Below are 14501 nucleotides of genomic sequence, written 5' to 3' on the forward strand. Positions count from 1 at the left end.
GTACCCTCCCATAGGTCAAAGGGATGAGATCAAGCCTGCTGCTCTGCCATGCAAGAATCCTTTTCACAGGAAAAAGCTATAGTCAAACAAAACAGATTCAGCAGGAGCTCAACTCGTAAATTTTATGCAGCAAGCTGGGTTACAATATATTTCAGGCTGATGCATCTTCTAAGCATAGTCCACCACTTCTGCATCTAGGAATTTTTTTCTACCACTATGGCAGGAATAACCACAATTTAAATGATTATACTGATATACAGTCATTAGATRGAAACAGTGTCTCATCTGGCCTATCTTCAGAAAGATTAAAGATCAGACAGCAGACACTGCATTTGCCTCTGTCATATTCTCCTAAAAGGAGAAAGCCAAAGCCCCAGTCTTCACAGCATGAAGGAACAGAGTGCACAAGGGCAAAGGATCCTTGCTTAACCTTCCCTTTCGAGCTRAGGCATAAGGAATACAGTAGGAGAAAGGTTGCACCCAGTGCCAATAATACGCCCTGAAACTCTTCACAGTGTTTCAAAATCMATTCATGGTTTTCGGGGGTAATCACAAATCAGGCAGAAAAGGTCTAAGTTTTATTTAATGTAGACTACCTGCTCTGAGAAGGCAGGGCCATTTTACAGTGCTCATGTTAGGCTTAAAGAACTTAAGACATCTCTGAATTACAACTTCTTTTTAGACACAGATATAAAGCAAGAAATAGTATTTTCACTGTCAGATAAAATTCAGTTGAAACATCTTACAGATTTTTTAGCCTTCAAAAAAATTTTAAAATATATTGCCAGTCTGAAAAAATACAGTCCAACTAAACATCACAGTTAACACATTCATGATGCCATTATGATTGGTCTATATGATTAGTCTATAACTGACTAGAATTTAACRTAATTCCGTAGGAAAGAAAGCTGCTGCCAACAATTTATTTCTTACTTTAGTCCCATAGTCCAAGACAAGTCCAAAAGTTTTAAATATTATGGCAATCTAGTTTTAGTTTCTACTACAAAACAATTTCAAATGAAATGTCATGGCCAGTGAAGTCAAAGGAAATGTTTCGCCACTAATTCTGGAGAGGGTTGTTTTTTTGTTTTTGTTTTTGGGTTTTTTTTGTTTTTTTTTTAACCCCTGAGATTTCAACAATGAAACATAAAAAGCAAAATGACTCTGYATTTCTGGTAGTAGCCCAAGAGACCTGGATTTTGATAATGAACTACTAGGCAGTTTTTTGAAAGTCTCTGAAAAGTCTTTTGAAAGTTTCCCGAGCCTKAGGAAATGGGAATAATCTCCCCAGAACACAGAGCTGTCTTCATAAGATACTTKCATAAACTGCAATTTCTGAGTCACGTACCATTTCAAGTAGTATTTCTTTTTAAATGTCTTCACAGCCAATCTAAAAAAGTCACATGATAATCTTGACACTGATTTTTTCAGGGAACAGAATCAAAATAGCAGCACAACATTATTGTTTTGCAATGTCTCTGTCATGATGTTATGCTAAGACAGAATACAGAATACCACAAGGGCCAGTACTAGAAGGCAATGCCAGGAAACCATTGCTCTGATAATGGAGAAATGATAAAAATGCTTCTGTTATTAAATCATATGTATTTAGCCATACTTATAACAAATTCCACTTACATAGAAACATTTTACTGAAAAGTCAGAGAGAAAACTTTTCTCATGGAGAAATTTGATAATTCTTCACAGTGAAATTTCTCACATCTTTTAGGAAGCCATCAGTTTGGTTTCATAAATTAGGAAATGCAGTCCTAGTTAAATATATAGTCTAGGTTGAATATTGTTGTCTTTCTTCAGGTCAAAGTCCTACTGAGGTCATTTCTTGAGGACAGAAAATGTAAAGATTTAATGTGAGAACATTTTTAATAGAAGAGGTAGAAATTCAGCTCATCAGTTACACATTATTGTGGAAGTGTGACATCCACTGGCAAGCAGCGGAGATTAAAATTTATCAAGCAAACAATTCCATAACCCGCCGTGTCCTAGAACTCTAGATTTACACAACCTCTTGTCTTTGCATTCAGCAATCATCATGCTTTTCCAAAACATCAGCATTTATTTCAACAAACTTCAACAACTTATTTGCCCAATGTCCACCTCACAGAGTGGAATTTACCTAAAAAATACTTTTAAGAGAGAAAAAAAGCTATTACTTAAAAATGAACAATGAAGTCAGAGGCAGTTRTTATTATTTCTGTAATCATTCTCCTTTTTAAATAAATCAAACTGAAAACATGACTTGTTAATACGGCCCAGGATGTGGTTACCCTTCACTGCTAATGGTTTACACCTTTCAGAGCAGTGATCAGTTCCAGCAAGGCAGACTCTCTTTCCATCGATGACTGTGATGGTCTTGCTCCTCTTCATGGTAGACAACTGCACAGTCATCTTAGAGGACTTTAGGTCTACAAAGCAAACCATCTCGCTAGCTCTCTTAAAAGGCAGGAAAAACAATTCTGTGCAAGAAAGGGACTATCACAACACACAGTATGTTTAAAGAGAGATAGTAGATCTTAAATAGTCTTTGTCACAGAAGYTTTTCTGGTTTAGGAATTGATTCACATTTGGTGTAGACAAACTGGTTAAGTGCCTCTGCACAAGCTTTTGAGCTGGTAAAAATCGAGCAAACACTTAATGCCTTTGCAAACACCATAYACCTATGAGGACAGCCTGATATACTCTCCTGATAAGTTCAACATGATGCAGCTAACAGACCACATATGGTGGTTAGATGGGAGCAGATTAGACTGTACTGGGAATAGTGATACCACTGATAAAAGGCATCAGAAGYACTATGGCTGAAGTTAAAACTTATATGTTAGGGTCCCACTAACATAATCTACTATTTGGCTAAAGCATTCTGGTACAAATTTAGTGTTTAAACCAAACAAAACACAATCACTTGAAGCAAGTAAGTCAGTGACATGACTTAGATTTATTAGCTATGAATTACCACATTCTCACAGAAAAAAAAATAATTTTATTCTTTTAATAGCAGCGGAATCTAATGTTAAATACAAATCTCCATAATTTTAGGGAAAGATCTGAACTGGTCTGAACACTCAAAGCAGATCAACTCTTTTGATTCAGTCACTTATGCAGTTTGAACCAATTCTGATTCCGCGCTGTGGTCATACAGGCCTGAATTTTATCATGACCAAAAGCCTATACAACAGATTTTTACATAAATTTAGGCAGGATTACAACATGTGGCAATAAAGCATGACAGCTCCAACACATCCACAGAGAATCATCAGAATGTTTTAGACTTCAGATGTGAAGATCAGTAAAGGATTACCTTACTTAGTCATTCTTGATTTGGATACAAACAAACATTTTTGTCTAGTTATCTGCACTACAGCCTGTTTAGATAGTCTTGTACATCCTACCTTTACTGGGTACCTCACACATTTGATTTGTAATACAAAACATGAGACTAAGTCTGCTAACACTGATATTTATAGTAAGTCAGTGGTAAAAGTACATCAGAGATCATAGGCTTTGGAAAATTACTTTTGCAGGTCTATATGCTTATTGATACTGACATACACATGGACTCTATTCYAGGAACTAATTAGTCCTATTAATTCCCATTTACCAGCACATCAAAAGAATTGTCCATTACAGAACAGCATCAAAACAAAATCTGAAGATAAATCCCAATAAATAGTGCACCTGACCTGTACAATAAATACGGCAAACAAATATCTGAACTATCTTAAAAAAAGAATAACAAAAAATATAATTTTCCCTATAGCTCACACAGTTTTCAAAGAACAGTCCACTTTCCCAAGCAGGGATTTTTCATTTTAAACATATGAAAAATCAGTATGTTTAAAAAATCATAAAAAACAGGTAACACATAAACAAATGGCAGTTCATTCTTGTTCACAGTTCTAATACTTCAAAAATAGTCATTCATTATAGCATGTTATGAATAATACAGAGAACCTCAAACTGTAGGAACTAAAAATTTTAACCTCATAGAAACACTGAAGTTAGAAAACTGTGTGACCTGGACAGCAAGCAGAGACGAGCTGGCCAGCTTACRTGAATAACTTTTAGTACAGATATATGAGGAGATGATGCACATATGTTTTAAACTGTTTCTCTTTTGTTTCTCTACTTTTGAGACCATCATAGCTGTTGCTCAGACTCAATGGCAGGTCTTCATGAGGAGTTTTACATTTGATSGGTTTTACATTTTGAAAAAGAACTTTAACGTTGCTATTCAGATTTCTTTCTGAACTGATCCCTACTCTTCGTAAACTCTCTTTTCAGCTTTTGTATTTTCCTGCACTTGCACAGTAACCTTGGTGGTTGTCATGGAAACACATCTTGTGTTCTCCTAGCATCACAGTACCACTAATGAAAGAAAYCCCTTTGCATCTCTGGGTCACATCACATTAATCCAGCACTCTCTGGGAAAGCCAAGCAACTGATTTACTGTGCAACTTGCAATGCAAAATACTCTTCACAAGACTACTCGAATGAAAGAGCTGCCATAAGGCAACACTCCTCACACACTCACGGCGGTTAGCTGCACAAGGAATTACACACATTCAGCAAATTGCATCTTCTCTAACTTACTGAGGGTCAACAGCAAAATACATAGTAAGTAGAACAGAAGCAGAAATAAGCCCACAGTAGTGATATTTTCACAAGACAAACTCCACAGCTCCCCATCAGATTGCTATACATATGCCTSTATAACAAAGCAGGAGAGGATTTTTGATCTTTTGTTGTAAAATAAAAATATTAAAACATCCCCAAGCTGAAAGCTCAGCACTTATTCAGTGCTTTTTCACTGTGAAAGTATGGCAAAGCTCYGGTTAATTCATTCATCTGTTCCACTGCTGAGTAGAGGAGTAGGTAGATATATCCAATRACACAGGTAACACTCTCAACCCTGACCCTTAAGCATCATTAGAGTCCTGTAAAACATAATTCTGTCTGGGTCAATGAGAGGATAAAATCACAAAATTCAGACTTAGACCATGAACTCATCTGTAGAAAACTGGCCAATATCAGCATCACCCTCAGYGTTGCTAACAGCCTATGTGACAAAGGACCTCTATAAAAAATTATCTGTAAGAAAAGTGGACTGATACCCACTTCAGGTAAGGCAKTCCCTCAAACACAGTAATGAGTGCACAGTCACAGAAGATCTCCCATCTGTTAATACTGGTTATGAAACAATATGAGAATTGAGATTGCAGAGTTTAAGAGACACTGAGCTATCCAAAGTTCTGTGTTATGGACGTTTTATGGGCTGCTACAGACTGATACACTGAGAGTAAGGAATTTGCAGCAAAAAGTCATAACCAGATATAGAAGAGAAAAGGGTGGGTTCAAAGCTAATAAATCTCTCTTACTAAGGAACTGAAGAGCTTTCAAGAACAGGTAAGACAGGAAGGTGTGTAGGCCTCCTTGTTCTTTTAATTTTTTATTATTGTCACAAGCAAACAATAATACAAATTTAAGGCATGTGACTCTATGAAGAGCACTCTACTTGTAATGTAATCCAGGTAGCGATGAGTTGGGAGCTCAAATGCCTAATCAGAAAGTGTATAGCACGATCCCACCTCGTGGGACAGGATAGGGGATACCATACCAAGGAGAAAGGGASGTACGGGCCAGTCACCTGAAAGGCTGCTCTGCCTGAAATGGAAGGGGAAGCATACCCAGGGACTGCGTAAAGGCTAAAGACGGGTACTGCTCATTCTAGCCCCTCGTGCAAAAGGCAATTGATCAGTGAACAGTGTGACAACAGCGAGCAGTGAAGGATTTCAAATAGCTGCTCTTTGCTGTCTGTACCTACTGCAAGCTTCTCCATGATTCTTTTATGAGACACCACACTTTTGGTCCTTTCTTCCAGGGAAGGCAAGCCTGTATTAAAATTAAAAAAGCCGTAATCCTGGTGATTTATAGTCTCAAACTGAGATGTATAAATGATCTACTCTTCTCTGAGCATTAAAGCTGTTTGCCATTCAAACCCCGATCTGAATTTTTCAAAGGGCCTTTCAYATTAATTGAAGGTCAGATCACTATCACTATTTGTAGGGTGTTTGGAATACATGCCATGAGATCTTTCCATATTAAAATTCAACAAGACAACACCAACAGACTCATTCTAGCCCCAGGTTAACCTTAAAGAGAGAAAAAAAAAATCACTTGTTAATCACGTTTTCCTCCATATTAGCTTGTTACGTTCCTGGACATGGCTTCTGCCTTTGCAAATTTAATTCATGTCAAAGCTTGCAGCTTCCATTGCTTGCTGTTGCTGCATTACACTTCTTGTCTTCTTTCTCGGGACTGCTAATTTCTGAGATATCCTCAGTAAGACAGTGATATGTAATATCAATGTTTTTCATGCCTATGGACAGTTCTGAAACAGGAAAGAAAATGAAAAATCTTAGGTTCAGATTTTAAGGGATCTACATTAGGATACTTCGGCTTTCCAAAATATTTTTCTTTTGGTGCATTTTGAACCAAACTGTCCAGAGTGAAGCATGCATTATGAAGTTCGGATCAGTGAAGAGACCCACTGCACAATGCTTTGCAAATATCCCATTAGTCATATTTTAAATAACTGCTCAGAATAGGCAGTTCCCTTCCCTTTCACTGCAGATAGGTCCCTGCCCCCTGTATACTTATAATACAATGAATATTCGGACATACCGTCTAACTTAACACAATCAGTGACTTGGCACCTCTCTCTGGATTTTCTAGCTGTAGATTTGCAAAAGACATCAGGATCTTCAGCTAAAACTGATGCAAGCAAAACAGAGACAGTGAACGACAGCAATTGCTAAGCAGTGAATGAGGCCTCAAATCCAGCCGTCACCTTGCCCTTCATTGGACTCCTATGTGTCTCATCCATCAATGTACAGCGAGTGGACAAACTTGCTGGGGAGGGAGACGGAGCAGGTAACCTCAGCGATCTTCCCAGTTTCTGTTAACAAGGCAAGTGCAGTGGGACCTGAACCAGAAATGTGGGTGCTGTCCACTGCAACTCTTTAACACTGTCAGCTGTATTTTCCACCTCTCTTGTTGGACACAGCTGCACAATCAGGAGCCCCAGCCAATATGATCTGGAGGCAGAATGCACAGCTTTTCTTCTTGCGTAAAATGCTCATCCGTATTTTATGTTATTAGCCTTTGCAGTAAAAGATCATTGGGTCCGTCCTTTTCTTCTTTCATTAAAAGAGAAAAAAGGTCGGTTCACCTGTAGGATAATGCCTCCAGTGATGTCAAGAAGCTTTCTAGAACGATGATTTCGTTTTATCATTATCCATTTTTGTCTCTTTCCTTTCAATCCTGTATATATGAGTTAAAGCAAATATCATTTGCTTTTTGAGTAGCTCTCATTAAAATAACTAATAACCATTTTGATCAAATGTTAATGATTAATTTCAGAATTTTCAATTCCCCTTGTATTATCTTGAAAATTGGAGCTACCCAGGTACTCACATATTATTTTATTACTCCAGAATTTTACCACTTTTTAAAACATATTTTCTTAAAAATTTTCTCTTTGGCCTCTTGAATTCTCCAAGAATTTGGAGAGTTTTGGAATGTCAGCAAAGTCCAGTTTTCCAGTTTATTAGTTTCAGTTTATTAGAGTTCTCCAGTTTATTAGTYTGTAGTTCTAAGAAAATGCTACTTCAGCAAAGACGTAACATCTTATTTTGAAGCAACAGTAACATGAGAAACAGCATAGAGGGGGAGAAAATAGGAACTTTTTAAATTCTGTTTATGTATTCTGAGTGAACATCAAGAAGGTCTGTGGCATAACTAGTAACAAGTATTTCTCTTCGGATCCTTTATTATTTTAAGGGACAGAAAAGAGTGATGGAGCACTGGAACACGTAGCCCAGAGAGGTTGTGGAGCCTCYTTCTCTGGAGACATTCAAGGCCCGCCTGGATGCAACCCTGTCTAACATGCTCTAGGTGACCCTGCTGAGCAGGGAGGTTGGACTAGATGATCTCCAGAGGTCCCTTCCAACCTTACTGATTCTATGATTCTGTGAAAAGACCAGTGATGTGGAAGCCAGAATTGAAATGCAGTGTTGTAAGAGACTTAAGTTTTTAAAATTTTTCTAATGTAGCATTTGTGTTTAAAAGTTATATGCCAAACATTCAGTGGATTTAATAAATTAAGTCCACAGGAAAAAAAAAMTGGAGCTACAGTCGTTCATATGTATTGAAGACTCTACCCTTCACACAAATGAATAATTTCTGCTACAAGTTATTCCACTGTAAAGGAATAACTCCCCTTGGGAAATGCGGGAGAGAGAATACCTGCTTTCTTCCCCTTGTGTTGGATGGATTTGCTTTTCTTTAGGAAGAAATAAAACCTAAATGACAGGTGACAAAGTTTTCTCTTTTAAAGGGAATAGGGGTTGTTTTGAAGTAACATTGTTCAACGTGTTTCCAGAAAAACAACTTTCAGAATGTTGATGAAAGCTTATTTTACAATGCAGCTATTACAAAGGGGGGGGGGGAAAGCAACTGTGAAGTTCAGAAAAATTGGCAAATCTTAAAGTACATTAGAGCCTGTTTCTTGAACAGCCAGGTATCAGCAGCCTCCGAAGGCAGCGGGGTCCGAGGAGCCAAGCCTCACACAGGGCCACCAGGTATCTCTAGTACAGTATCAATCCGAAAAATAACCGCTGGAGAACCCTCTCTCTCAAGCTTTGTGTTCCAGCACAACGCTCCTCACACCCAGAGCTCTTTTATGCTATTACTCTGTCATGACCTCAAACACCAGAGAGAAAAGGCATAAACTGGTTGCTTTCTCGCTTTGTTAGGTTCATGATAGCGTGGTTCCTACCTGTCCAGGAGAATTTTTTGTCAAATGTCACACAGATCAGTTCCTTCAGCTGATCAACAAAGCAGCCTCAAATTTATCACTAGTAAACCTGCTTTTCACAGCACAGTATCCTATTTCTATTCTTTGACACTAAAGGAGAACAGCGTAAATACAAAGTATTGACCTTTTTTCAGATACGATTGCCTTTTTCTGAATTGCTAGGTTTTCTCTGCAGAAAAACATGTTAACTGTTGAAAGAAAAAAAAAAAAGTAGTACATGCCATGACAGCCAAATAAAAGCTGTCTACGATTCACTTTTTCTACACTTTCCAAATGCATACCATTTAATTTATGCACAGTTTCATTGTAATTAAGGATGGGGAAATTTGGTGGCCTTACAGTTCAGCAATATATTAACATCCTCTTTTATTTGTACAGTGCATTTCTTCACCCAAGGCACTTTGCATACTACAGCCAACACCCTGAGGTGTTAAGTCAGCATTCCCACTGCACCTAGTAGGGTTTTGCACAAACTTTAGAGATGCTTCAAATATTCTGTGCTTAAAACCGAGATTCCTAAAAAGCTGGCCAGTGGAGCTTTGAAAGCTAGTCAAGTTYCTCCTCTTCATTTCAACTGCCAAAATGCATCAAAACATTTCTAAAAATATATTAAATATGCTTCTAACTTACCCTCCCTGGAAAAAAAAAAAAGTCTGAAGTTGCTACTACAAAAAAAGGAAACCAAGTGACTAGGCCTCAGCCCTAGTATTTAAGCTGTCACACACTTTTTGTGTGCTCTTAATCACATCACTCTCCCAACCCAATGCACCTATGCCCTAGGTTAATACTCTCTTACCCTGAAGGATTAATGTGCTCAGAGTGTAAGACACTAAGACCCTCTGGGAGCTTACACCAGCATATCAACAACAGACAAGTGATGCTAGTGATAAATGCAAAGCAGATGATCTTCAGGTCTAAAAATAGGAGGGAAAAGGTTTGTGTGAAATACTYGTACTTTTAAACTGTACTCTGCACGTAAGAAATCTTGAGGATCACAGATTTAAAAAGAAAAATAATTAAGATTATTCATAGGGGGAACATATAGACAAACAGGAGCCTAAAAACAGCAAGAGTGGAGAAATGAAACACTGCCTAAAGGCAMTAAGTATAGGMTACTTTTCCTGGCAAATGTGTGACKAATTCACTGATGTTTATACAGAGCAGAGAAAATCTCTATTCTCAAAGCCTCTCTAGAAGAAATACATGAATGTAGACTTCATCATGTTCAATTTAACTTCCAGAAGGACAAGACCCTGACAAGAATCTAGATCCTTTGGCCTGTTGCATGGTCAAATTCTAATACACTTGTAAGTCAATTCCTGAAAAAAAAAAGAAAATTAATTGGTAAAAGAATCACACCACTTCAACAAGGTTAAGGGAGCACAGAAAGGACAAAAATGAGTGTAGTAACACTGATACACCACACAGCACAGCTGCCCAACTAAGGCTAAAAATCTGATTGCAAAAGGTGCTGTACAAAGACAATGAGTTTCTGCTCATGAGAACGTTTAATCTAAAAAGAGTGACAATATTTAGGTGCAGGAATGGCGGGTGGCAGAAGGCTGGGAAACACTTGACTATATGATTCTACGGGGCGGAAAATTACCTGAGCTTCCAACTCTGGTTGGGATTCAGAGGCATCAAAGCCTTGGAAAGTTTTACAGAAGCATTTAGAATAATTACAGTTATGGAGATGTTTATAGAGTTGCTCAACAAAAAAAAGGGCACTCCTATGCTTTATTTGAAACAGAAGCTGATCAGCGCTTTAAATTAATTTGATACACAAAAAGGAGCAAACAGGAGCTATAAAGGGCCTTGAAAACAAAGACATATGATTCCTGGAAAAGGTAAGGAGACCAATACAGTCAAGGGCATAGGCTAGGACAATGATTTTCTAGGGAGCATATTTTGAACAGATACAAGATAGTACTTGTCTAGGACAAGTAAAAGGAGATGGCATTAACTGAAACATTACATTGAGATCAGGATAAGAATTTTAGCTTGCAAATATACACGAAAACAAAGCCATAGTATCCACAACCGAACATGGCTCACTTTTGAGAYTGGAGAATCCTCTTTGCCAGAGTCATGCAAATATAACAGAGGATTCTAGTCTGAAAGAGTAGCCTTCTGCCCTTTACGTTACACTCCTCACTAGATAAGCTATTGCCACTAGGAAAAGGAGCAGACTCTTGATGCAGAACGGTTTACACCTTCATAACTAGAAAAACTGGGGAAGAACACTTATCTCCACTGGCACTTCTCTTGCAAGATGCTACTGCCAAGACAGTCACAAACTCTACCAAATGCAACGCATCTCCTTCGCACTGTATCAGTTTGCATGTAGTGAAGAAATGTGACATGTTCTTAGCCTGTACAGAGCAAGCTGCTGAGCTCCCTTTCACCTTGATAGTTTATGACAAGGACTCAAACTTTCTGCTGTGAAGATGGAAATATTTTATTCAATTAAGGTAAGCTGTCCTCTAACTAAATGATCTTGGAATGCTTACCTTGAAATCATAGTCACATGAATTCACTTGTTAAAGTGTTCCTGCTCTTTAGAAAAACAAGATTAAGTCATATAATTGTGGACTGAATAAAACATATTGCCATCAACCACACAAATAATTATTACCAGCCTTTGATTTGCTGTCTTACATTTCTTGAGAAGATAATATTCTACCTTTGGAGTGTCTTACTTGTTAGCTGATATTATTTATATAAAAAATACAATCTATTAAAGGGCAAAAAATGTTTGCCTAGAAGCCTCATTGTAGAAGACAACAATTTTCTTTCTCTAACAAATTCATCTGCTCTTAAAGACAAGAGTTAAAATTTTTGGACTACTTTTGCCCATGAAATCTATTTGGTGTGATACTGTAGAGTCATGATTTTTATCATGAACCTCATGATGCATGATAGGTTTGGAGTTGTTTTTGTTTGTTTGTGGGATTTTTTTTTTTTTTTGAGTCCCAGCTCCTAAACTTGAGAGAATTTTGCTTTGTTTATTGTTTGTTTTTAAAGAAAGTACTTATARCCTACATAGTTGCAGGGAAGAAAACCTGAGTAAACACTAAGCACTCAAACTACTAAATTAGAAAACTGAAATGTTTCAAAGCCAATTTCAGGAACCAGGTRACTTCTAAATGCTTGGCACACTGTGGTGGCACTGTTGAGATCACACAAAACACAAGTCCRTAGTAGTTCTTTCAACATTAGGCATTTATCATCAGCCAGTCTAGTTTTCTGCATGAGACTAAGGAAAAACAAGTTTTGATTTAAAGGGGGTTTATTTAACTCGTGGTTGAACCATGGGTTTAAAGATACTGTTAAAATGAAATGGTAACAGAGGAGTAGTGGGTAAYAGTGGGTGAGTATTTGGAACCAATCATGAACCATTTCCTTGGCTAGGGGTATTCCCTACTCTCTGTAGGAGAGCTACAGGTGTCCTGTACAACTGAGTATATAAAAGTGGGACTTACATGGTGGCTACAGCAATTTCCTCTCAGAGAAGTAAAGGTCTGYSAAATCATGAAAACAGATTAATAGTTTTTCTTATTTTTRTCTGTATTTGCTCTTAGCACATAATTAATTCTATTTTCAAAATGCATTTTAATTTTGAATAARATTCCTCATGCAGATTGTTAGGGAGGTATTCAGAGCATAATCAGGCACTTCCACATTGAAAAAGGAATCAGCTGCAGGATGAGAATACATGTTCTAACCATCGAGCGCTCAAGTCTCAGCCCCAGCTGTGCCAATAGCTATAGATGCAAATCAAGGATTTGGAATAGGGTTTTGTTTTGGAAAATTAAGATGGAGACCAGTGGAAGGAAGGGAAGAAGAATATCCCAAAGAACTCCTCGAGCTATGCACAGAATAACTGCAGGTGCCTTGGATGTGTACCTATTTTGTTATATCCTTAAAAAAATGCATGCTTTTAAACATTGTCTTCCTTTTTTTTCCCCTCAGTAGAGATCTACTGGCAGTCTCAGGCATAGGAATGAAAGAAGTTGAGTGCTAGAGCTTAGGACAAGCCTTGAATATCTAACACCCAAAGAACACCTGCAACAGAGCCTAAATATTCAGAGATAGTTTTGTTTTTACACAAGTGATAACCACCAGTGCACTGGTGTTAATGTCTGTTCTATGTCAGAAGACAGGCAAGGTATAATGGTGGATGAGGAGATTCAATGAAGATGAGAAAGAGACATCTCTCCTCCTCACCTCTCTCCTCCTTTTAAAGGCATCCCCTGGGATCTGAGATGATGACATTGTTGGCTCACGCAATGTCCATATCTACTTTCAGTGGTTTATTCTAAGTGCAGCAAACTACAACAACACTTTTATTTAGGGAGAATATAATAAGCCAGTTTACTTCCTAGGGCGAGAACTTGACTTTGCATTTCCCCACTTAAGCCATTTACTTTCTCTTTTGCATTAGTTGGATGATAAAAAAAAAAAAAAATCAGCATGTCAATTAACTTCTAGTAAGCTTTAAATCAATTTTGCCTTCAGATTCTAATTYAGACTAGTAACAAAATTAGCTTACAACTACTGCAAGGAAATGCTGGACTATTAAAAAATATAAATGGAAATATTTTTATTGTGTTTAAAATCAATAACACATTTACAAAATCAAAAATTTGGCCTACTTTTTTTTTTTTTTTTTTTTTTACTTAGAATTGCCTTTAACTTTTTGTTATTGATGTTTCATTTCATCAGACATTTTTAAAAAGCTTTTTAAAATCATGTAGTGCACTCCATTCTTTCTTTTTTTGTTTCCACACATTCCAAATAATGCAAAAAAAGTAATACARTTTGATACTTTTTAAAAAATATATACTGTGGTAATATCACAATAATCCAGATCTTTGACCTCATCRTCGGTTTAGAACTCCCAGCATGTGTCCTTTCCAAAACAGGTGGTCAGACTGGCTAATCTAGTAGCTCCTGGAGCACTGATTTATAAGCTGTGAGTACATACTGAAAGATCAATCTCTCTTGCTTATTGCTCTCTTCCTCGTACTGTGCTAGATAACATTAGGCCTTTGAAGAATCAGTCCCTTAATGGCCTTTCAGCTCCTACCATTAAGAGACTATTTGGATAAGGAAATGAGATTATCTACATCTGGAATTAGCAGTAGTCAGAATTGATAAGGTTCTTTAAAACATCCTTAAGGTCCATTTTCAAAGGCRATGGAAGTTCTTACCTGTGATACAAAACTGATGTGAAGCTATACATGCATTTTATTCATCTCTGAAAGAAAAGCCCACCAAGTGATAGCGGAGTCAGTTAATAACACCTTCGCAGAAGAGCAGTCAAGTTATGAACCTTATTCTACCTGAGGAAAAAACAAACACACACTCTATCCTAGGTTAACAGGGGAACAAGCTGGCAGCGTCGGAGTATTAGCTAAAGAACAGATGGGCTACTGCTCACAATAACATCAGTTGATTTGAGCTAAGTTGATCATTGCCCTTAACAGCAGCACTTGGACACTGTCCATTACACTGTCTCTAAGGATACCAGAAACTATTTGCATCAGCCTTAGATTCTTCAATGTTTTTGGAATGCTGTAGCCTTTAAACGAGTATTCTAAACCCC

General features: G+C 37.5%; 1 long non-coding RNA gene across 1 annotated transcript; it reads right to left on the reverse strand.

The window, feature by feature from the left end:
- Positions 1-2934: 2934 nt before the first annotated feature.
- LOC146598163 (uncharacterized) lies at positions 2935-14193 on the reverse strand. Its single transcript, XR_014895330.1, has 2 exons — positions 6700-14193; positions 2935-6406 (listed from the first exon to the last, which is right to left on the reverse strand). It is a non-coding gene; the product is annotated as an uncharacterized LOC146598163 (long non-coding RNA).
- Between the last annotated feature and the right edge of the window lie 308 nt (positions 14194-14501).

The sequence above is a fragment of the Rhea americana genome, unplaced genomic scaffold (genome assembly GCF_003343005.1).
Source record: "Rhea americana isolate MKP2758 unplaced genomic scaffold, rheAme1 scaffold_17, whole genome shotgun sequence".
Lineage (NCBI taxonomy): Eukaryota > Metazoa > Chordata > Aves > Rheiformes > Rheidae > Rhea > Rhea americana.